The following is a 25,527-nucleotide window of genomic DNA, read 5'->3' as shown; positions in this document are numbered from 1 at the left end:
TGGAAGATGAAATCAGACTTCTTTATTGGGAGCAACATAAGCAGGAAAGGGAGATAACACATTCTGTGATCAGCGCTTTACTTTTCCTTCAGCTTGTGTGTTTGGCTTTCACTAAATGTGCCCAGAAGTAAAAGCATTTTGTTTCCAAAAGTTTTTGCATGTGATAAAGAAGATCTTCAAGTTTCTGTCTGTTTAAATGTGTCAAAACATATCAAGCCATGCCATGCCAAACCAGACTGCTCTGGTCAAAAAAGCTGGCTACATATCAGCTGAATTATTCAATTGGGTTCTGTAAGGACAGAACTAATCAAGAAGTTGGGACCAAAAGAAGAAGAGAAGTGTATGAAAACTAAAATGACAGCTGTGGATTTCAACACATCTTGGGAAGGACTGGACTCAGGAAAACTTTTATACTTGTATCCTAGCAAATTCACTTTTTTTTTTTTTTTTTCTTTCCCAGATAGATCCTGATGGCTTTCAACAATGGAATGTTGCATAGTATAGGCATGACCCAGGAATTAAAAGAACAAATTGGGACAAATAAGTATTGCTCCAGAGGAAGAAGTCCCAAACATCTCCTAAACCTGAGGAAGGAGATTTTCTGCAGAGTTCATCTTCTTGTGGCATTCCATTGAGAATCCCGTGAAACCAGGTCATCTTTTTGCAGCCCAGAATATTTCTCTGTAGCATGTGCTCTCATATTAGAGCTGAGATGTAACCTCTCAAAGCTTTGACATACAGCCGTGTTTCCCTGGCATGTAAGAACCTACATGTTTGCATTGTTCTACACAAAACTCCATCACTTTAGCCTGCTACATGAAATAACTTTTCAATAGTCATGTTGTATACCTTCAGGATGAAAAGGATATAGCTCCTTGGAACTACAAAATTAAGCTGGAAGTCTTGAGAGAAAAAGGCTGTTTTGTAAGGTTATTAATCTTTCCTGTTTCCACTCTGTCCAAAAATACCACAATTTTAGTTTTGGTCACGGTATTTCAACACTTCTTTCCCAGCCAAAATCTCAAAGTACTCAAATGCAAGGAAAGGAAAATAATCAGGAATGATCTCAAACTTCAAAATTGGATCATAGAAGACTTCAGTATTCTGTAAACTTTGAATACACAGGCGAAAAGTTCATAAAAGTAATAAAATATGGGGATTTACTTGGGCATCTGTTTGATATTGCCAATTCTGTAAAACTATAAAATTTGGTTCAGGTGCTGTGAAAACTCTAAAGGAGCCCTGTTTCAGATGATGTGTGTATTTTCCCCTCCCATCTATCCTCTCTTCAGCTTTTCATGCTGATCCTACCCCTCCTATTCCCTTTTTCCTTTGAATAAGTAAGCATCTCTTATTGGCAAATTGAATTTAATCCAGTAGAAACCCACACCTCTTACAGTTTTAGGATGAAATTTTTTTGCTTTGGGGAAGATAGACTATTGAAAAATGCATTTTTTTTTTAATAAATAAAATAAAATATGACACATAAAAAAAATCTAACTTTTTATCTGGAAAGCAAAAATTTTAACAAAAACATTTTGATAGATAATATTAAAGTTCATTGCAGTAAATGTTATGTTGAATGATTCATTTTCTCTTGAGTTGCTGGACTTCAGATTTTAGTGATTTAAAACCTTGCAACATTAAAATGTCTAATTCAGGTCTCTTCTCATCCCTACAATTAGCTACTTTTAAATCATGGGATTAGGGGCCCAACAGCTTCCAGGAATGCACTTTACAATACCATGTTGACAAATTTGTTTTAGCCATCTAGACCTCTATGTAGGTGCAAGAGGTCTTTTTCAAGGTGTAGTGTTTGCTTCAGTTCACAAAAAAAATCTTTCAAAAAAAAAAAAAAAGGGCAATGATATAAAGCTAAAGACAATGCTTTATTTATAAGTCCAACCTTTGTCTTATTTTATTTTTTATAATTTAGGAGAGAGGAGAGGAGAGGAGAGGAGAGGAGAGGAGAGGAGAGGAGAGGAGAGGAGAGGAGAGGAGAGGAGAGGAGAGGAGAGGAGAGGAGAGGAGAGGAGAGGAGAGGAGAGGAGAGGAGAGGAGAGGAGAGGAGAGGAGAGGAGAGGAGAGGAGAGGAGAGGAGAGGAGAGGAGAGGAGAGGAGAGGAGAGGAGAGGAGAGGAATAATGATATGCAATCTAAAGTGAATAAACCAAATTGGAGTGATGTTTAAGCTATGCAAACAGCAAAAATTCAAATGTGCTGCTTGCAGTAGCTGGAGAAGGGGATGGCAGTAACAGTAGGAGGCATTTGCCATCTGACTTCTCTCTTTTTCCTCTTTTTAATTAAGTGTCTTGCCAAGGTGACAGCTTAGCAAAGCAGGAAAGAGCTCTCTAAAAACTAACAGTTCTGTAAATGAAAAGAAAATAAAAATAAAAATTCTGACAAGTGAAAGGTCTTAAGGAGGTGGGGATGTGTTATAAACTCATTGTACTGATGGATGAGCTGCTGTCTGACATAATAGTCTGTTTTGGAGTCTGATGGACACCAGACCTGGGGGAAGTCATTCTGACAAGGTTAGGGTAGTGAGTTAGCTCTGAGATGGAAGCTCCTGGAGCCAGAGAGCAAGAGAGCACTCCATCTCCCTTTTACTGCTCACATTTTTAACCTAGTTTTTTATGTAAAGACTGATCACAGAATCACAGAATCACAGAATTTCTGTGATCTTAAGCTCCCAATGCTATATATATATTTCCCACTCCTGGAGAACACAGCACAGTAACAGAATTGTGTTTTACAAAGTTTTAAGGCAGCAGCAGGAGCAGCAGCAATAGAATGAGAATCCCAAAATGCTAAATAGAATGAAGAACACTAAAGAGTGCAACAAACTGCAACTAATATATCATTAAGGCACAATGTGGAGGTATTGGTCCATGCCCCCAGACCAATGTGGTCAAGTCAGCATTATCACTGTAGACATGCTCATTACATGTTGGACTTGATTACATAGCCACATGTTTATGTGCCTCCAATGTGCAAGTGAAGGGAATTAGGTTCTGTAGATGTGTAAAACTACCTTTTCCTAGCTTTCTAGCATTTAATTTTTCAACCTATGTTATAACATACTAACAATCTTTATTATACTGTATATTGATCAATAAAAAATATTGATACAATATACTGATCTTTATTACTGTATATTGGATATACCAGGATAGGCACGTATTAAAGACACATTATATAACTGTCATAGCATTATTGTCTAAATTCAATTCCTCATTAAATAACAAAAACTTTGTGTTGTCTTTGTGTTGTTACTTTTTTTTTTTGTTTTCTTCGTGCTTGTGGCATATGAAAGAATACAACTAGAAAACTAGTAGAATTTTCAAAATAGTTTTTGGCAAGCATAGATGGAAAATAGTCGAGCAACAATGAGGAACTTTGCTTAGGTCTGTCGTTTGGTAACTTCAAGAGCTGTTCATTACTGTAAGAAATGAGGACTTTGTATAGAATACATACAGAGGCAACCAGAAACAGAGAACAAAATCTCCTCCAGTGGGTAACTCCTGATTAATGAAAGATTTCCCATCAACACTTTTTTCTTCTCTAGTGCTTCTGTGTTGATGGTTTTCAGTTTTTAAATGGATGATGAACTGTTAAGAGAAAACACACACGAAAAAAATAACTAGCTTCAGTTGGTTTTGCCTGACTTAAAATATGCATTTGGCACTCTGTTGTTATCTCTACTGTGAACTTATTACTGAAGGCATCTCTCAGGATTAACACTACAGCTATGAGATGCTATTCAAACAGCACAGGAAATACTGTCATCTTGTCAGTCAGCCCAATCCTGTATTTTCCTTTCATCTGCTTTTCAGTTGTCTTTGAAAATAAAACCTAATACCTCTTTCATGACTCCAAGAAATGGATTATCTCTACTGTGAAAATGCATTGTTGGTCTTTTGGATTAATCACTCAATGATATTCCCTGTTACCAGAGTTAAAGAAAATGCAGCAGCCCTTTGGGAGCTCTATAAAATAAAATAAAATAAAATAAAATAAAATAAAATAAAATAAAATAAAATAAAATAAAAATAAAACAAAATAATTCATGAATAAGTTTTTCTCTCTGTAAATGAGAGAAGTATCTTTTGGGTGCATTAAGTCTTAGAAAACGGATGAGACAGAAGCCATAAAAATTGACAACTGATGCAGTTCTGAATTGTGAAGGAAAGAGTGATGAATGAACAAAATGACAAATGGACAACAAAAATGCTGTGCAAGTTGTAAGAGTTAATAAAAACATCTCTCATAAATAGAGCACTGTAGTAGAATTCAAAAGAGAAAACACTCCCAGTATATCAATGTGGTTTTGTTTCAGTACTGGCAGGTTAGAAATGTCCTCTATGCATTTAAGTTCACATTCCTAATGATGAAAAAATACTGTACAAATATAATTAGGATAGATTACAGGAAAATCTCAGAAATTGACTAATGTTTATGTCTGCAAAAGGCTAGAAAAATCTGCAAACTCATTTTTGTTAATGAAGAATGTACTTCTCTATGTGACTTCTTGTGGTGCATTGAAACAAATGGGCTGCACTATTAGTGGTTTCAGTTGAGATGGTGTTCATTCTTGTCTGGAAGAGCTAACTGGATGAGTGCAAATACCATCACCATTCATCCCTATGTTGTTTTTTATTATTTTTTAATTTTTTATTTTTCCCCCTCAGGTAGGCACAGAGTCTATTTCTCAGCAGACTTAAAAATTAACTTCCAATTGATTTCACACCCTGTGTGAGATCATGCAAGGCATGCATTAGTGACATTTCTGGCTAATGATGTACAAATTCTACATTAAATCAGCTTGTGTCTTGGTCAGCTTTATCCCATTCTTTACAGGCATGTCTGAGAGACTGTAGAAACAAGCAAACAAAAATCAGTGACAATTTATACAAAAAGTAAAAGAAAATATCAGAAAGTAGTTAAGAAACTGTAAGAGTTCACTGAAAAAAAAGGAGAGGCATTGTGGAGAAAAATGTAAAATATATTTTTTTTTTTCCAGTATGAAGAGATTGAAAGCCAGGCATTTCTTTTTATATGTATGTGTACTAAAAGGCAAAAATTTAGGGAATATAAATACATACACTCTAATTATGTATTTACACTCTAATTATGTATTTACGTATTTACAGTTTGTATTCACACATTTTTTTTTTTTTTTTTTTTTGCCATTTCTAACACCTGAAACATGAAAAAAAATAAAAATCAAAGAATGAGATTTTTACAGAGCTACCACTATATGCAAGTTTGTTTTATTTTTTTTTTTTTTTTAAAAAAACAAAACAACATTTTGCTTCAATTGAGTGATTTCTTAATTATCTCTATGCAATAATAGGTGGAGATTCTTGACACCCTAACAAACGATGTTTGCCATGTTTTAACCAAACTTATAATGCACAGAATCAGACACAATGTTTCTAGAGCTGTGAAAAACCCAGGAATTCTTTTAAACGATATAAAAACTTCCTTACTTCAGTTCAATACATTCTTCATGCAGTTATGGAACATGCTTTAGTCTTTCAGTATGAACTGCTACCCACTGTGGCTTCAGGCTGATCAAAGTCTGGACTTTATGAGACATTTGCCGTGATAAAATTCTGAGATACATTTCTTTCCTCTTAAACATATATTACAGGTGGCATCTAAAAACTTTTAAGGTTTCCTTGCACCCGTCTTAAAGGCAACACCCCCTCTTTCTTTATCAGTACTCCAGTCATCATTTTGACACCAGAAAATGTATCAGAAATGACTTCACATGCTTCCCCAGGAAAGCAATACACATGGAAAATAATTTATTGCCAGATTATCCTCTCTGGAACACCACAGAAACTTATCCACTCAGAAATGATTTCCTGTGAACTGTTACATTTAATTTATGACTGTATTAACTACTTTTCTGTTTTGGTTTTCTGTATTTTATTTTATTTAATAAAGTGTAACACATTAACAAGTCAAGTATTTAAAAAAGGTTCACCAGTATTGTATGGATTCTTCCACGTTTATCAGTCTAAATGTTATTATCATTAAAATACAAAATATGTTTGTGAAAATACAGTTTATCATAAAGACATATTAATTGGCTTCTATTATATCACATTCTCTTAATCTTTATTAATGAACTCCTTCATCTGATAGTTAGTTAGCTGGACCAGAACAAATGTTTGGTAATACCAGGATAATAACTGTTTTACCCTATCTATCTTTTATGAATACTGGCATGACATTAGTGTTTTCATATTCTATTGGAATGTCCCTACTCTTTCCGAACTTACTGGCAAATAATATTAACAATTTAAACAGCACTTATTGAAATCTTGGATGCAAGTTAACCTTTATCTGCTGGTTGAAATGTCAAGTTTTAGTAGTTTTTGTTTAGTATCTTCTGTCAAAGTGGAAAATATTTCAACAGACTCAGAAATAATAGGGGTTGGCCAAAAAACAAACCATCCCTAATTTCTTTCTGTAACACAGTAACAGAACAGAGAACGCACAGGAGTTGTTCTACATCTTCATTTTGTGAAGTTTTTGACTATCTTACAAGGATCCCTGGAACATATCCTGTTGAATATAAACTGTGCAAAATCAGATGGATAGCAGTTCTAGACAGTTGTTTGCAATGGTCCACAGTATATGACAGGACATATCCAGCCCCACGCTGCTATTCACCATATTGGTGTGCTTAATTGCATATTGGTGTGCTTAATATTTTTGTGACTTATTGACCTGTAGGAGGGAAGAGAAAACATGCTGATTATATTTACAGCTGAGCAGAAGGTAGGAAGAGAAATCAAAAGCACCTTAGTGAAATGAAGAAATTGTCTAGAAAAAAAAAAAAAAAGAAAAAAAAAGAAGAAATTTTTAAAAAGACTGCATAATATTCAGTGGTAACAAGAGTAAGAAAAAAAAATCAGCCACACAAATATAAGATGGAAAACAGAACAAAACAAACAAACAAACAAACAACAACAACAAACAGGATGACAGCCATTTTTTGGAAGCTCATCTGGGGGTTTAGGTGAATCATAGTTTGAACACAAGTCAGCAATGTTCTGATGTTGCAGAAAAGGCTAACATCACAGTAGGATGTATAAACAAGACAAGACATATGAAATAATTCTTCTGCTCCACTTAACACTGGTAAAGCCTCAGCTGGAGCTCAATTTTGATCAGTGCACTTCAAGAAAGATATGAAGAAATTGGAGCTAATCCAGAGGAGATGAAAATGATCAGAGGTCTAGAAAACATAACCTATGATGACAGAGTTAAATAACTGCATTTGTCTTGCCAAAGGTAAAAAAAAAAAAAAAAAAAAAAAAAAAAAAAAAAAAAAAAAAAAAAAAGACAGGAGTTGGCATAACATCAGTGTTCATATACATAAAAAGGTTTTGCAAGGACGAAAGGCATAAACTGTTCTCAGTGACAATGGAGAACTGGACAATAAACAGTGGGCTTACTCTGAAGTGAAAAATGTAAAATATTGAAAAGGTTAGATGGAAAACGACTTGACAAGAAAACACAGAACACTAGGATAGATTATCAAGATAGGCAGCAGAGTTTTTAGAGTTGGAAGTCTGTAAAAACAGATTAGACAAACAGCTGTCATAAAAGACAAAGGTACTTTGGGGTCAGGAGATGGACTTGATAACCTCTTTAAAATCACATCAGGATGTTTACCTATCTATTATTTTCATGATATCCATAAAATATGAATAGAACCTCAATAGAACCCCATGTAGTGAACATGAAAAAAGTGTTCAAATTCTCCTTTTAGTATCCTATTCAACTTTATCTGATAGCATATTTCCTGAATAGCTCTATCCTTTTCATACTGCAGTTAACAATTCTCCCACTGACAACTAGAAAAGGTTTAATATTATATTGGTTCTCCTTGTCCATTACAAATTTTAGTTTCCTTAATCAATTTAAAGTCTTAATTTTTGTTTTACATTCATTTCCATTAATTTACCTCATTTTCAAATAGGTAGATCTATTTTAAATATCTGCTTTAATTTTTCAGTCTCAGTCACACTGTTTTTGTAATTAATATGTGTGGCCTTCCTTTTTTGTTATAAAACTACATTTTTTTGACCAAAATATTATATGGTGAAAATATTCTTAAAAATTCACAATTACTGTTTTTATTTTTATACTTATTTATTTATTTATTTATTTATTTTTGGGTACAAGCTGGTCTTATCAGAATTGCTTTTATGAATTTAGTAGTATAAAGATATTAACTCCATATAAACCCATTTTGGAATTTATTTATTCTATTTGCACCTGTATTTAGGGTATTTGGTGCTGGAATTGGCACTTTTTTTTTTTTTTTTTTTTTTTTTTTTTTTTTTTTTTAGTACTGCAAGAATAATAGATTAGAATAGATTTTTCTCCTAACTTCTTGACCTTTGGAATTGTATAGTTATATAAAATTGAATGTGTTAGTGGAATGTATAGTATTCTCAGGATGCTCTGTTAATAGCTTACTGCGGAATTTCATCATGTGGCTCAAACCAAAGATCTTCTTCCTTTTTTTAATATAACCTTTTCTTCCTATACAGTACATGCTCATCCTTAAAGCTTGTGTATCACTGTAAAAGGATTATGTCTTTGGGCAACAGTAGCCACAAATTTTGAAGGAAACAATATTCACTGCAAAGCAGAGATCCATAATGTTGAGGACAATCTGGGAAAATGTCACTGGTGAATGTGTGGCAACACCAAAATAACTCTCGAGTTACACTATATTTTGTTGAAGACAGAAAAAAAAAAAAAATTCTCCAGATTTTTTTTTTTTTCTTATGCAACTGAAAAGAAAAGCTGGCTTTAGATGCAAAGTATAGAGGAAGCTACCTGAATGCACTGGCTTTGCTGCTTGAAGAAATTCTGTTTGTAGTTTGCAACTCCCTAATACAAGAATAATGACATATGTGGAACAGAAATTAAACCCAAAGCAGAAAGCCTGTGACTGAAAGTGCCAATATTGATAGTACTGAAAACAGTTAATTAAAATTGTGTAGGAATGAACACATTTGCCTACTCTTCTCTCTGGTTTCTGGAACCTTTGCCCTAGTACAGTCTGTTCCTACAGGCACTGTCAGCTCTTTAATGGTTACCATAATGCAGAGTCATGCAGAGTTTTTAAGGCCACCTTGTATCTGTTGTAATACCCCATCCAGCCATCAAAGTAGTCGCAATGCTACAATTATTGCCAGGATACACATACAATAAAAAGAGAACAAAACTTGGGTATTTTTTTCTTATGGTATTCCAGGGATCAGAAGTATACCTCTAGGTACATTATTAGAAATAATTATTTATTTTTATGCTCTTTGGCCAGCTCTGTGGCTATTCAACGCTTGGACTGATCCCCAGGATTATTTTGTTAGAGAGGTATGATTCAGTCTGAGTTGAGGCCCTCAAGAGCCAGAAAGGCTGTGGGGGTCTGTGCGCTTGGAGGTGCTCACCTGCCTGGAAAAAACACTGAACAAATGAAACATAAGCAGTCTAAATTATGACCCTGTTGTCTTTCATTGCAGAGGCTATTCAGCTATGGTCATATTCTCTACCCAGTCTGCCATCTCTTTGTCTTTACCTCCTGCCACTTTCCACATGTAATCCACATCTCCTCCTGTCACAGGATCCACATGTGAACAGATACAGGCATGGGTTTAACATCCTTGCTATACACGGAAATATATTCCCAGTCAGAAGGCATTAAAAGAAAACAAAAGCCAGAATGAGAAATGGTGATATAACTTGCCTCCATTTTTTTTTTTAATTATTATTATTAGTTTTTATTTTTAATATGGTATTTTTAAAAGAACTAGAAACAAGGCAGGGAAGGGAAGGGAAGGGAAGGGAAGGGAAGGGAAGGGAAGGGAAGGGAAGGGAAGGGAAGGGAAGGGAAGGGAAGGGAAGGGAAGGGAAGGGAAGGGAAGGGAAGGGAAGGGAAGGGAAGGGAAGGGAAGGGAAGGGAAGGGAAGGGAAGGGAAGGGAAGGGAAGGGAAGGGAAGGGATTCATTTGTTTCAAATTCTCCCAGAAAAAGAAATTCATACTTAAATCTTGAAAAAGTATATACTGTGTCTTCCTACCAATATACACCACATACAAAAAATACTTCTTGAAGAAAGGGAGTACACAACAAGGTTATGACCAACTTAAAGTCCTATTTCAAAGACAGGAGAGAGATTGTGTGCAACTTTTCTTTGCATATGTGTAAGTATCAGCCTAAACCCAGATATTTATCCCTCCAGTGAGAAAATATATGTGGAAAAGAACAATGGCATACAAAACAGGATTGCTGTTTGGATATATGAATCAATATGTCAGTTTTTCTTTCTACATTCACTCAGTGAAAAACAAAAACAAAAACAAATGGAAAACAAAAAATTGCCCTTCAAAAACCTCCTTTCCTAACTGTGTTAGAGATGTTCCAAACATTTTCTAAATTTGAGTTCTTTGTAAGAAATCCCTAATAAGTATAATTTTTCTCACCCTGATGTTTTCAAATATAAGTGAACATGTCCATTGCCTGCTCGGAATTACTTAGTTTTTTTTTTTTTTTTTTTTTTTTAACAGTCAAAAACTAAACTAAACAAAATGAAAACAAAACAACTACAAAAAAAAAAAGCGCACAACAACAACAAAGACCCACTTTTGTTTTGGTAATGTATGGCTACATTGAGGTGACTGGCAATTCTAAGTCTTGAATTTATTACTTTGTTCCATAGCCTCAAACATGCTCAACATTTTCTGAAAAATGGGTATGTGGAAAGTGTCATGAATTCAAATCCCCCATTTGATAACATGTTATTCAATTGCTGAAAGTATGGGAATACATAAGTGCCTACATACATACATATAAAAAAAAATATGAAGTGGATATGATGATGTAGTGAAGTAGAAAAAAAATAACCTTTAGAGTGGCTGTATTATATAAAAAAATAACTGAGAACTACCATTGTGCCATATTGCAACATATAATATAGTAGACATGGCATATTAGAAGTGTACTAATTAAGTGTGTTTTCCATATTTTTTCCCACACTATAGAGCATCTTTATATTAGTACTATTGCCCTTGGTCTTGCTCTTAGACAGAAGAGCATTATTTTGGAAAAGAGGGCGGGCCACTCAGGAGGATGTTGTGAGGCTGTGCAGGGACAAAATTAGGAAGGCCAAAGCTCATCAGGTGCTCAAACTGGCTACTGCCATTAAAGATAACAAAAAATGTTTTTACAAATACATCAACGCAAAATGGAGGACTAAGGAGAATCTCCATCCTTTACTGGATGCAAGGGGAACCTTAGTTACAAGAGCTGAGGTGTTTAATGCCTTTTTGCCTCAGTCTTTACCAGCAAAACCAGTTGTTCTCTGGATACCCAGTACCCTGAGCTGGTGGAAGGGGATGGGGAGCAGAATGTGGCCCTCATAATCCATGAGGAAATGGTGACCTGCTACAGCACTTGGATGTACACAAGTTGATGGGGCCAGATGGAATCCACACAAGGGTACTGAGAGAACTAGCAGAGGAGCTGGCCAAGCCACTTTCCATCATTTTTCGGCAATTCTGGCTATCGGGGGAGGTTCCAGTCGACTGGCGGCTAGCAGACATGACGCCCATCTACAAGAAGGGCCAGAGGGTAGACCCGGAAAACTGAAGACCTGTTAGTTTGACCTCAGTTCCAGGGAAGCTCATGGAGCAGATTATCTTGTGTGTCATCACGTGCCACTTACAGGGCAAGCAGGCGATGAGGCCCAGTCAGCATGGGTTTAGGAAAGGCAGGTCCTGCTTGACGAACCTGATCTCCTTCTATGACAAAGTGACACGCTTGGTGGACAAGGTAAAGGCTGTGGATGTGGTCTACCTTGACTTCGGTAAGGCTTTTGACACAGTTTCCTACAGCATTCTCCTCAAGAAACTGGCTGCTCTTGGCTTGGACTGGTGTACACTTCATTGGGTTAAAAACTGGCTGGATAGCTGGGCCCAAAGGGTTGTGGTGAATAGAGTCAAATCCAACTGGAGGCTGGTCACTAGTGGAGTCCCCCAGGGCTCGATACTGTGGGGCCAGTCCTCTTTAATATCTTTACTGCTGATCTGGATGAGGGAATCGAGTGCACCCTCAGTAAGTTTGCAGATGACACCAAGTTAGGTGCGTGTGTCAATCTGCTCGAGGGTAGGAAGGCTCTGCAGGAGGATCTGGATAAGCTGGAACAATGGGCTGAGGTCAGCTGTATGAAGTTCAGTGAGGCCAAGTGCCAGGTCCTACACCTGGGGCACAACAACCCCAGGCAGAGCTATAGGCTGGGAGAGGAGTGGTTGGAAATCTACCTGGCAGAGAAGGACCTGGGAGGGATGGTTGATAGTCAGCTGAATATGAGCCAGCAGTGTGCTCAGGTGGCCAAGAAGGCCAACAGCATCCTGGCTTGCATAAGAAACAGTGTGGCCAGCAGGGCTAGGGAGGTGATTGTCCCCCTGTACTCGGCTCTGTTGAGGCCGCACCTCGAGTACTGTGTTCAGTTTTGGGCCCCTCGCTACAAGAAGGACATCGAGAAGGGCAATGAAGCTGGTGAGGGATCTGGAGAACAAGTCTTATGAGAAGAGGCTGAGGGAGCCAGGCTTGTTCAGCCTGCCTAGAGAAGAGGAGGATCAGGGGTGACCTTATTGCTCTCTATAGGTACCTTAAAGGTGGCTGTAGCGAGGTGGGGGTTGGTCTATTCTCCCACGTGCCTGGCGACAGGATGAGGGGGAATGGGCTAAAGTTGCGCCAGGGGAGGTTTAGGTTGGATATTAGGAAAAACTTATTTACTGAAAGGGTTGTTAGGCATTGGAATGGGCTGCCCAGGGAAGTGGTTGGGTCACCATCCCTGGGTGTCTTTAAAAGACATTTAGATGTAGAGCTTAGTGATATGGTTTAGTGAAGGACTTGTTAGTGTTAGGTCAGAGGTTGGACTCAGTGATCTTAGAGGTCTCTTCCAACCTAGATGATTCTGTGATTCTGATTCTGTGACATGAGCTGGCAATGTGTACTTGCAGCTGAGAAAGAAACCATATCCTTGTCTGCATCAATGAAAGCGTGGCCAGCAGTCCAAGGAAGGTGACTCTACCCCTCCACTCTGCTCTTGTGAGACCCCACCTGGAGTGCTGCATTCAGCTCTGGGGCTCCCAGCATAAGGAGGATGTGGAGCTGTTGGAGTGGGTCGAGAGGAGGGCCACGAGGAAGATCAGGGAGCTGGAGCACCTCTCCTGTCTCCTACAAGATGACAGAGATGCAGTTGTTCAACCTACAGAAGCGAAGGCTCCTTCCTTCCAAGGGGCACCTTGTACCTGGCCTTTCAATACTTAAAGGAGGCCTACAAGAAAGCTGGTGAGGGACTGAGTGTACTGATAGGACAAGGAGTAATGGCTTTAAACTAAAAGAGTTTTAGATTAGATATAAGAGATTTAGATTAGATATAAGGAAAAATTCTCAGAGGGTGGTGTGGCACTAGAACAGGTTGCCAAGAAAAGCTGTGGATGCCCCATCCCTGAAAGTGCTGAAGACCAGGTTGGATAGGGCTTTGAGCAACCTTGTCTAGTGGAAGGTGTCCTTGCCCATGACAGAGGGATTGGAACTAGATGATTCTTAAGGGTCCTTTCTATCCCAAACCAATCTATGATTCTATGATTATAACAGCAATCCAGGAAAAAAACCTTGGCAGTGGTCCAGGACAAAGGAATGGAGCAATTAACTCTCTTTTCATGAAATGGAAATGGAGATAAATATGTGTTTCACTGAGTATGAGCATCAGAACTGAAGGACCTCTCTACTCACCCTTTTCTTAAAAAAGCAATGTGCTGAGTAAGTACCTCCACATCTCTCATAGATTCTAGAGGAGGCTTATATTACTTTAGGTTATATCTGAATATTAGGGGAATCAGTCAGTGGGAAACATCTAGAACAGCAGTGAATTGGTAACTGACACAAGATTCCTAACTCCGCATGCTAACTCTCCTATGTATTTCTAAAGGAAATGAAGCATAAGGAGACTCAGTGCAGTTCAAACCATTAGCACATGTTCAATGCTAGCAAAAAACAAGAGGGAAATTTGTGTCTTACTACTAAAATGTGTTTTATCTTAGTCCAGATAAAAAAACTGAATCAATAGTATTCAACAAAACTGTTCAAGTAACACAAGCCTACACCCTTGTGACTCATCAAACACAGTTGTGTCTTTCTGAAAGCAAGGAGCTTTCAGGCTAGGCCACTGAAGTCAAAAGTGGTTTCAAGTCTTCCCTGTGATTTCAGTTTCCCAGCCTCGCACCTAGGCAGACTGAGCTGCAGCAGCTGCCCAGGATTGCTTCCTTACTGGCATTACTGAGATTTGCTGGTGTCAACCTACCTGAGTTTCACACACCTGCAGATGATGCTTGCTCTCATCTTCCCTAGGCTTACTTTCCCAAGACTCTTAATGTCTGTATCATAGTTCTCTTCTGCAAAGGAGCCAGTTCCCATCTTCCTTTCACTTTATAGAGCTTTTATTTATTTAATTTAATTTAATTTAATTTATTTATTTATTTATTTATTTATAACTTTTGTAGCCTTCTGACTTTGCTTCACATAATCTATTTTTAGCTTCTTCCCAATTCCTTTACTCATAGTTTTCCAGTCTATATAAATTGGTTTGGCCATCTCTTTACAGAAAATTTTTTCTGTGGTGAAGGATATTTTGAACACTTCAAAGTTTAGACAAAAAAAAAAAAAAAAAAAAAAAGAAAAGACTAACAACATAATAAAAGAAACAAAATGCTTTTCTGGTTGTAGTAACTCTTCAATATCACCAAAGGAAAAATTTGTTATCTAGCCCATACACCTGGAAAGAAGGATCTCTCCACTCAAATATTCTTGGCCATATACCCATATACCCATTTGAGTTTTACAGTCAACACTGGGGTTTCCATCACTTTTCTCACTAGACAATATTGCTGTCTGGTAGTTATCCTTGTTCAGGGAATCCTCTTACCTCCACCCTACATACTCCAATATTTTAAAAATCACAACACAATAGACAGGAAGAGACCTTACACAGAAATTCACACTTAAAAATGCCAACTTAGAAAAAAAAGAGTCACTGAACAGAGGAAAATTAAGTGCAACCTTTTCAGCAGTGGCACAGAAATACATACTTGCTTCATTGAGTTTTGCAAAAATAAGGAATTCATTTTTGCAAATAATCATAAAAATATTTTCTGTTCTGTTCCAAGGCAGCCTGATCCAAATTTGCTTTGCCATAGTCTTTTGTGGCAGAAGAACAAAGCTTGTTAAATACTTAATTACCCGGATGGTACACGTGACTGGTGGATTGAGTTGGATCAACAAAGCTGAAATTATTTCACCACAGTGTGGCTGACTAAGATAGATACTTGGCTTCCCTCAATGGTTTTCATCATTCTACCAGAAATAAACAGAGCACAGACTATTCTCGATATGTTTATGCATCACTAACTTATATTACTTTTGGAAGCTGTGAAATTTGTGCCAGTTGGTTGTAAAACGGAGTACAGTTTTGATTTTTTTTCCTCTTGTACACAACCTGGAATCAATATGTATATAAATTTCATCCTCTTTACATTACATACTATTCCTAAGAACTAAGGTGAAGAAATAAATGAACCTAATTCCTTTTCTGCATCAAAATTGTGGGTTATTTTGTCCTAGTTACCTGGATTTTGCAGAAAAAAAAAAAAAAAAAGCATAAGTGTATAAGTCCATGTCTTAGTTCTCAGTTTCTTTGTACAAATACAGCCAAGGTCAAGAGTTTGGCTAAGACCAAGGCAGGTTAGGACTCTGCCATAAAATTTGGATTTGTTTGCCGATGTGACCTTCTACAAAGCCTAGAAACTTGTATGCACATGTCAGCTTTAGCTGCAGTACAGTGTAAATGCCTGACTGTATGATGGCTCATGGTAACAGTGATGTACTAATGAGGCTATGTTTTCCGGTACAGGAATTGTTAACATAGAACCAGCTCAGAGGTCCAGCAAATAACACAGATATTATACATGTATGTGAGTATTTCAATTTTTTTGTGTCTGCATTTAGTTATCTGTCCAATTTAGAAATGCAGCACTCCCTGCAAAAGCAATGGTGGAGATACTGGAAAAGACATGAAAACATTGGTCCTTCCTTCCCACTATGTCTTCTAGCCTTGGTTTGAGCAGGTTGGGCTGAAGACGTGATGAAAGTCTTGTTACCTTGTGGATACCAGTGCCTTCACTGTGGCTACCAGCAGGGCAGCTGTAGGAGTGCTGTTCAATGACAACACAGTTAAAAATGCTCAGCATGGACATGATCGCAGACCAACAGCAAGCTGTGAAATACAGGCTAGAGTTCATTAAATTGTCTTTACATTCTTTTTCAACCTTGCACTATACTTTTTGTAAAGAAGAAGCACATACACTCAGAGTCAGAGTTAATTAAATTGAACAATTTTTAAACATTGTTTAGGTGTATTAGTTTAAGCAGAGAAATGCATCGGTCTCCTGAAACATGCCTCAGACCTCCTGATGTAGTAAGCCCAAACATCTCTGTTGTGAAGACTCCATTTTTTTCATTGATTGATTTTCTGTAATCTAAATGAGTCCTAATATAACTTTCATGTTATTGACTCCAAACAGGGTTAATGTTCAATGGCACATGAATAATTTCCATACAGTGGTTTTCTATTTACTTATCATGTTCCAAAAGACGTCTTGTTTATGTGTATTAGGTTAGTTCTGAATTTCCTCTAATTTAGCAATATCATTTACTCCATATGTTTGTGCGACTTTTTGCTGTTGCTGTTTGTGATGTTTTTTATCATTAGGATTAATTTAAGAAGGGATTGGCATGCAGGAAGCAGAGTACCATCTCAGCTGACTTGTACCCTAGCTCTCAGTCATCAGTGGTCTACTCAAACCAGTCCAAACAGGCTTGAAGGCACCAGGGAGACGAGCTATCTGATTTCAACAATGAGATGCTTTCTTTGACATGCAAAATACAGGTCATTGGGCTAAGAAGAAGCCAAACTACATAACAGGGAGAGGTGAGGTAAGAAAGACTGATCTAGGAAAAGGAGGAAGGTAGATGTTTACAGATGTGTGTATATTAAAATTATTATTTAAAATTCCTTCACTAATTTCCTTAAGGACACAGTACATCACAAATTCTACATCCTAAAGAAAAGATTTGCAGGTGCTAAAGCCAGATGAACTTTCACATCTAGTGTGATTGGCATGGGATACCATGATCAGGAGTTGCAATATAAGTATATTCTGCATAGCTATAGCTATTTCATAGATGTTAAAATTCACCTCTTCAGAAATAATAATGTCATCCACTGTGTAAATATTCTATAAAAAGAATAAACAGCTTTGGAGGTATTTTATTATTATTATTATTATTATTATTATTATTATTGATATTCTACCATCTGCACAGAGTTTAATTTTATCTCTACAAAGCAGAATGAAAGCCAAACAATAACCAGTTAAGCAACAGTAGAGACTGAAACTATCAACTCTGAGAAGACTGTCTAGGCAGCTGTTATACTAGATGATTACAGAGCTTTTCTCTAACTTCATTGAGGCTTTCAGCGCTTACACTGGGCAATGAGTGAATTCAGTCGCTACTGCTCAGACTAGACAGAAAAGAAAGAAGACAGGCTTAGGCTAAAGGAGGTGTTCAACAGATGATCCTGGAATGAGACAGATTTTGAAAATTTCCCTGCTCTGCTACTGTTCATCATAGGCTGTATCTCTCCTGTAATGGAAAGAGTGGCAATATAAATCCTAAAGCCACACACTTTTACAAAACTTGAAAATACATGTGAGAGACTGAATTATTTATCTCTATACTTATTTTTCAGATTTCTGTGCATTATTGATATTAGTAAAATTACCTTGTGATGAATTTCCATTTCTAACTCACACAAGGCTGTATACTGAATTAGCTGAATAACCAAAATTATCAAGGGTTTCTTTTGAGAAGAGTCCACAATTAAACCTTCCTAACTGCTATATTTAAGAGATTCACTCATTCTTGTCTAAATTGTCATTTCTATCATTCCCATTGTTTTGTCCTTCTTGTGGTTCATGAAAATTCTGATTTGCACTTAATACGAGGGCTAATCATAGAAATACATCTCTTCACAGTCAGAAACTCAAGTGATGCTAAAGCCATTGAAACATTTTTATTATTATTTTGTGGAGGGGGAGGGGGTGGCATCTTCCTAATAGAAGGTGTTTGCTAAGTAGTGAATATTGGTGAAGGTAAACATGCTGATGTGAAAGACGTTTATTTGTTAAATAGCCTCTTGCTCTTCCATAATCTCCTTATTTTGCCACTTGCCGGTACAGGATTCAACCACAGACTTGACTGGTATTAATTTCCAGGCTATCCAAAACAGATGGAAAACAGAGAATGATGAAGTGGCCATTAACACCCACATGATGCCTGAGACATCTTGGGATTGTTACAGCAACTGTGTAAGTGTATGGACACAATAATTGCTGCACAGCTAACTGGAGGACCATCTAATCTGACCTTCTGTCTTCAACTGAGCTGGTGCCAGCCATCTGAAATGAAGTCAAATAAAAAAGAAAAAGAAAAACCCCAAACACAAAATTGTGCAATGGTCTGTCATAGAGGAAAATTATTCCTGACTCCAACTCTTGCTCAATTATGTCCTGAAGCGTGAGGAGTAATGGTTCTTATGATTTTTGTCCCAGCCTGAGTAATTGCAAATGTCATTCTTATTCAGATCAATGGATAATCCTCTGAACCTTCATTAGTGCTTTTCTTCATACCAATCTGTGACCTTAAGTGGCAGCATATTAGAAATACATCTTAACCATACCCAGCCATGAGCTGAAGATTCAGGATCTCTCCTAATATAAAACTAAATTTATCTGCAGAGAGATATTAACTAAATATCAGTTATGCTATCATTTGCTACTGTCCCTACCTACATTTCACCCATTGTAACTCAAGACATTTTGCACTAGGCCACCCTTATCACACTCCATTATGGGCAACAAATTTGAATGAGTGGGTGAGAGAGGCCCAGGTTTGCTGTTAGGTGCAGTAGAAGGTGCAGTAGGTAACCAGAGCCTGACAGACACTACTGGCACATTTAACCAGCCAGATGGGTCACGCCAGGAGTGCTGCACAGCTGCTAACAAGTCCTGCCTGTTTAGGATAGACTGTTATCACCTAAAGAAGCATTCTTTGGTATTTTGCATATTGTTTTCTCTTCACTGATAGTTATTAAGGAAACAGGTGTCCATTAATTCATTGATCTAATGATCGTACCAAAAAGTACACTCACTGAAAGGGGTAGGAAAAAAAACAACAATTAAAAATGCCAGGATGTCTGTGAGGTATTGAGGAAGATTTCAGCAAAGTCTTTACTAGGATCCCATGACTCCTGCCTTGTATAATATTCTTATATTTTAAAGCAGAGACAATATAAATAGGCAAACTTTGCCCAAAAGTCATTAAAATGACTAGAAGAATCAACAGAGTAGGTAAACTAACTGGTCATGATATAAAGAAAAACTGATGCATTTTTATGGACAGGCTAAATAAATTAAATATCTATAAAGACAACATTTCTCACTACCCAAAAAATGACTGGTGCCAAATATTTTCCTACACTTGCTGCATCAGCAGGTTTCTGGCAGGTGCTTTAAGGAAACATTTCTGCACATTCTCTGTTCCTGTTAGGAGACACTGTTCCTCAGACTGCCATTTGGGTTGTGTTTGGCAGGCACAGTGATTCACCAGAAAATGAAACACATTTTTGATTGTATAGAGTACACTCAGGCCTATATACATGATGTTTTGATCAGGAGAAAAATGGTAGAAAAGCAAGGCCAGATGCTCAGAACCACTTTTGGAGGAGTCAGACTTGTGGCCTAACACAAGCAAAAAAACAACAACAACAACAAAAAACACAACAGAACAAAATCAAAAATCCCCTCCCATAGTATAAATCTCATTTCAGATAAAGAAGGAACATGGAGGAATAATTTACATGCACAGGAAAATCACAGAAAGATTGAAAGGATCATCACATACCTCTATTGGATCTGGATAGGTTGGAGAGATGGGCGATCGCCAACCGCATGAAGTTCAATAAGAGCAAGTGCCGGGTCCTGCACCTGGAACGGGGAAACCCTGGCTGCACGTACAGACTGGGCGATGAGATGCTGGAGAGCAGCCTAGAAGAGAGGGATCTGGGGGTCGTGGTAGACAGCAAGTTCAATATGAGCCAGCAGTGTGCCCTGGCAGCCAGGAGGGCCAACCGTGTCCTGGGGTGCATCAAGCACGGCATCGCTAGTAGGTCGAGGGAGGTGATTGTCCCGCTCTACTCTGCGCTGGTGCGGCCTCACCTCGAGTACTGTGTGCAGTTCTGGGCACCACAGTATAAAAAGGACATGAAACTGTTGGAGAGTGTCCAGAGGAGGGCTACGAAGATGGTGAAAGGCCTGGAGGGGAAGACGTACGAGGAACGGCTGAGGGCACTGGGCCTGTTCAGCCTGGAGAAGAGGAGGCTGAGGGGAGACCTCATCGCAGTCTACAACTTCCTCGTAAGGGGGTGTCGAGAGGCAGGAGACCTTTTCTCCATTAACACCAGTGACAGGACCCGCGGGAACGGGGTTAAGCTGAGGCAGGGGAAATTTAGGCTTGACATCAGGAGGGGGTTCTTCACAGAGAGAGTGGTTGCACACTGGAACAGGCTCCCCAGGGAAGTGGTCACTGCACCGAGCCTGTCTGAATTTAAGAAGAGATTGGACTGTGCACTTAGTCACATGGTCTGAACTTCTGGGTAGACCTGTGCGGTGTCAAGAGTTGGACTTGATGATCCTTAAGGGTCCCTTCCAACTCAGGATATTCTATGATTCTATGATTCTATGTGGAAGGAACCAGTCTTCTGAGAACTAATGTGCAAAAATATCCTGTGTAAATGTTCACAGATCACCAAAGGACACTGTGAAATAAGGTCTGTTAATCATTCCCGAGCAAACATAGCTTTGACTTCTTTGCTTAAAAGGTACGTTGAGTTTGGTCATAGCCATAGGGTGGAGAAAGGGATTTTTCTTTAGTTTTGAAATAGGAGGTCAGTATTAGCTGTGTCTGGCAGAAAAAAAAAAAAATAAATAAAAATCTAAATCCCCCCCCCACTTTTTAAAAATTTATTCTCATATCTGATAAGAGATTTTCTGACAATAATATGGTCATACTCCCCCCCCTGCTCCCCCCCTCCCCCGCAGCCAAAACTCAGGTATTTGCTTTCTGTTCCTTCTGTGGTGCAACGCATATTGTGACCGCTTGCTGTTTCTTTCTCCCTGGGTTAAGAAAGACTCTGGTGGAGTACAAAGATTATAATTTGAAAGCAGTGCTAGTTTGATATGGGCTAAGCTAGTTTATAAATTACTTTAAAATCTTCTGTCACAATGTCAGGAGAAAGGCCTCTGTCTCATCCTTGGCCAAAAAATAAAATATTTGAGTTAGACGCTACTCACATTTCTTTTAATGACTCTCAGCTCTTTAAATGCTTTATCTTCTCTTATTTTTCCTAACACCTTTTAAATTGTATGTTTTCAGAAGCCCTCCTGAATTGCTTTTTCTGCTAAGTGCTTGCACAACAGATTATGATGCTAAGGAAACCACAACTGTCTTTGCTCCTCCTTTCTCTTACCAAGAGCTTTTTGGTAATACTTTGAGAAGAGCTAGTAAGATGTATATTATCACTTCATTTCCATTCCTTAAGCAAACTTAAAAGGGATTGTACTCAGATAAAATGCCCACCACGTGTTACATTTAATGGATATTTTTCTTATAGCCTGGGTTTGTTCTTATCTCATAAACTAATTCAGTCAGTGGAGTTTCAGAGGACACAATATTCAAGTTCAAGTTCAGCAGTATATTCAGCAAATATACAGCTGAATTTGAAAATGCTTAGTACAAGCTGATGGACCTAGTTCTGAATTAAGAGCTATATGAGCAGACAATGATGGTGTGGAAAACATTATTTGTTAGCAGTAGTTAAAAAAATAGCATAGTAGCTGAATTTAAATTGTAAATTTCAGCTTTACAGACATGGTCTAAGTCTCGTGACAGTAGAGGGATTACAGGTGTAAATAGATGTTTTATAAAGAAAACTGTCTCAATCTGTTCGTATCAGTTTGTCTTGCATATAATACAGTTATTGTCAATATAATTAAATTTGAACCCTTCTAATTGTGTTGAAATAATGCTTGGCTCTAGCAACCAGAGACCATCTGTTTAAACTACATTTACAGGTAGCCCTTAAGCAAGGTTCTATTCAAAAGACAGAAAGTGGAAGATATTATTTAGCATGGGATAACGCTTTTGTTGTTCTTTATCATTTATTATAGTAACATTTATACACATTATCAGGAAAAGCATTCTTATTATGTCTTGTTAGTTTACTTGAAACAACATGTAATGGTACAGTTTCTACAATAGGTATGCTGTATATATATTAGAGATAATACTCCATTATACTGAAAATGTGTAGATAAATGTAAATAACGTGACAGCAAATGTAAAAAAGTTTTTGACTTTTATAACACTAGATGAGAAAAATTCTACAAAAAGTTCAGACTTATTTGCTTACAACATTTGCTTATAACTGCAAAGTGCCATATGAGGTGTGGCACCAGCCTTAATGTGTAAGCTTCCATCAGCTTTCACCATTGTAAGGGAATATCGTAGAGTCCTTGACACAGCCAAGAGCTTACAGGACAACCATTTAATTTTTTTAATTCTTTCCTCTATAATTCAATAATGGCACTCATGAGCACATAGTAAATCACATTTCTGGGACACAGAAAATGTGAATGTTCATGAAAATCTTTTCTGCCTGCTAACAAAGGGCACTGAGATAACAGTGTAAAGCATGATTAAACCTCTTTTTCATGTCCTGGAAAAGGTTATCTTGAATGACGCTTGGTAGCATTAACTCCACCAAATAATTATTAGGTGTCTAATCTAGATTGTTTAAGGGCTAAACCTGGAGGAATGTGCTCAACCTGCTTTATTCTCTGCTTAAAAGAAATCATTCCGGAGATAGATGAATAAAAGACCATATCCACAAATGTGTAACCCTTAATGAAATTCATGCTGATTATTATGTCAGCGGCCAGCCACAGTCACATGGGACACTTTGTTTGGAAGTTTCATTTGCCTGCTGAAATCTTCATGCTCCATCCATTACAAGTACAATGTTGAAAAGAGGGGGAGGGAAAAAATAACCCAGACATATTTCTGTCCCGGATACTCACAAGAAGAGATGCGTGAGAAAGAACAACTCTCTATCTACTGGAAAAATGGTTCTGCAAACCAAAATTTCAGTTACAGATATTCCTTTCAAAGCCTATCTATGGAAAAAAATAATAATAATCACTGGTCAACAATAGCAATATTGAGTTATTGCTACAGTTTATACAGGAGTTGATGAGGCTGGCTGTACGTATATGAATACAACATGCAAGGCCACATAGTTAAAAACGTAAATGTGTGGGGGTAAGTCAGTGTTGAGCTTGTTTACACATGAATAAATCCTAATTAGAGAAATGGAAAAATGTCTGAATCTGAATTTAAAATAGTCTGTCCATGAGAGTCATGGGTGACTAAAAGTAATTAAGGCTATCACTTAACTAAACAGATGTGACAGATTAACCATGTGTTTCTATCTTTGATGTAGATTTTTTGGTTTGGATACAGTTGCAGTTTAAAGTCCTTTAATATTGCCCGAGATACATCTGCTGTTATTTTGAGTTGGTATATTTCTTGTTGCAATTGCATTTAGCACTGTCTGACATTTAGTTTGTATAAACAATCAAAAGTGTTTACAATGAAGAGTACTTGTTCAAGCAAGCCACAGTACAGTGAAATACATTCAAAATGTAAGACTAAAGATGTGCAGATAGTAAAATACATTTTCTTGTTTCCTTTTGTTTTGATTTGTGTTTGAGATGGATTTAGATAAAAGGAATAAAGGAAGTACACTTTTGACCATAAAATAAAAGAAAATTATAAATTAAAATAAAATAATAATTTAAAAAAAAAGGTCACTTTTCTTCCAAAACAGTATATTATTTTTCATTTCAGGGAAGACTTTAACTTTTATTATTTGTAACTCTGATGAGCTCAGATGTGCTGAGGATGAAGAAAGAATGGCAATCATTTAACACAGCTAATTCTCCTGAGCTTTCCCACCCAGACAGCACAGAGTTGCACATGGTAAACATATTCAGATGTCTACATACACAGATGAAGCTCTGTGAATTAGTTTGCATGTTTCAGATGTATTGGAGCATTTATCCAAGGCTTGATTCTCCTCCCACTACAGAAGAGGGGAATTTTTTCATATGTATTACTCCATTTGATTTAATGTTGTGACACCTACTTTGTGTGTGCATGCATGAGAGAAACACTGAGCCATGTGCCTCTGTGCACCTCTCACTTTAAGCTTGCTGAGGCAGTGATACACCTACTTTACATGGTGTCATGAAAACAATGAATAGTGATGAAGAGTTTTATTCAGAACTTCCCAGAGTTAACCCAGTTATGCTAATGGGACTTAAATATTGCATTGCAATATTTGCATACGTCAACTACTGAAAAGATTTGGTGGAACTCAATTGCCTTTTATAGAAAGTTATAATTGATGATGCTGTCTGGCTCCAGGTTGGCCAGTTTAGTGGCATATGATGCTCCTTACCTGAGTCTTATTTGTTTTTTGAAAATCTATTTTTCAGATTTTTATGATTTCTGCATGATGCTCTGGGAATTTCCATGGGACATAAAACATTTGTCTGCCAGAGAGCCACACTTTTTTTTAACTTCTGGGCACTCTGGCTGCGCTCACCCACAGTCCTTCAACCAGCAGTTTTTAGAAGGTCAGATGTCCCTAGTTTTCTTTGGAGTAAAATATTCCCGTGTCTTGAAAGAACTCAAAACAATGATTAAAGCCTAACGTTAGCCCTGGAAGCTTGTCTCCCTAGATCCATTCCCTGAGGGCAATGTCACAGTCAGAGGGCACCTGTCTACTTCAGACAACCCTCAAAGGAGCCTTTTTCTCTCCATGTACTACAGAGGGATCCTAAGGTGACAGTCTTTAGCTGCTGTTAGCCTTTGTGTTTTGTCCACCAAACATTTTGTACAGTCATTTTATTTCTCGTATATCAAGAGTCTGGAATTCAGAGTCATACCACAAATGATGTCAGCCAGCACAGCTAGAATTAAAAAAAAAACAAAAAAAAAACAAAAAAACAAACTAAAAGTACTAGGTCATCTCGTCTATCCTCTGCTTGCGTGGGATTGTTTCCCACAGAATTCATGGATATGCCACCCATAAAGGCAGCAACCGAGTCTGAATCACACAAACAAGAGGGGAGGGACATTGTATAAACTGTGTAGTATAAGAAGAGGACTTTTTCTACCATGTTTTAAGA

Source organism: Anas platyrhynchos, chromosome 3 (genome assembly GCF_047663525.1).
Source record: "Anas platyrhynchos isolate ZD024472 breed Pekin duck chromosome 3, IASCAAS_PekinDuck_T2T, whole genome shotgun sequence".
Lineage (NCBI taxonomy): Eukaryota > Metazoa > Chordata > Aves > Anseriformes > Anatidae > Anas > Anas platyrhynchos.
Note: the sequence above shows the minus strand (reverse complement) of the source record.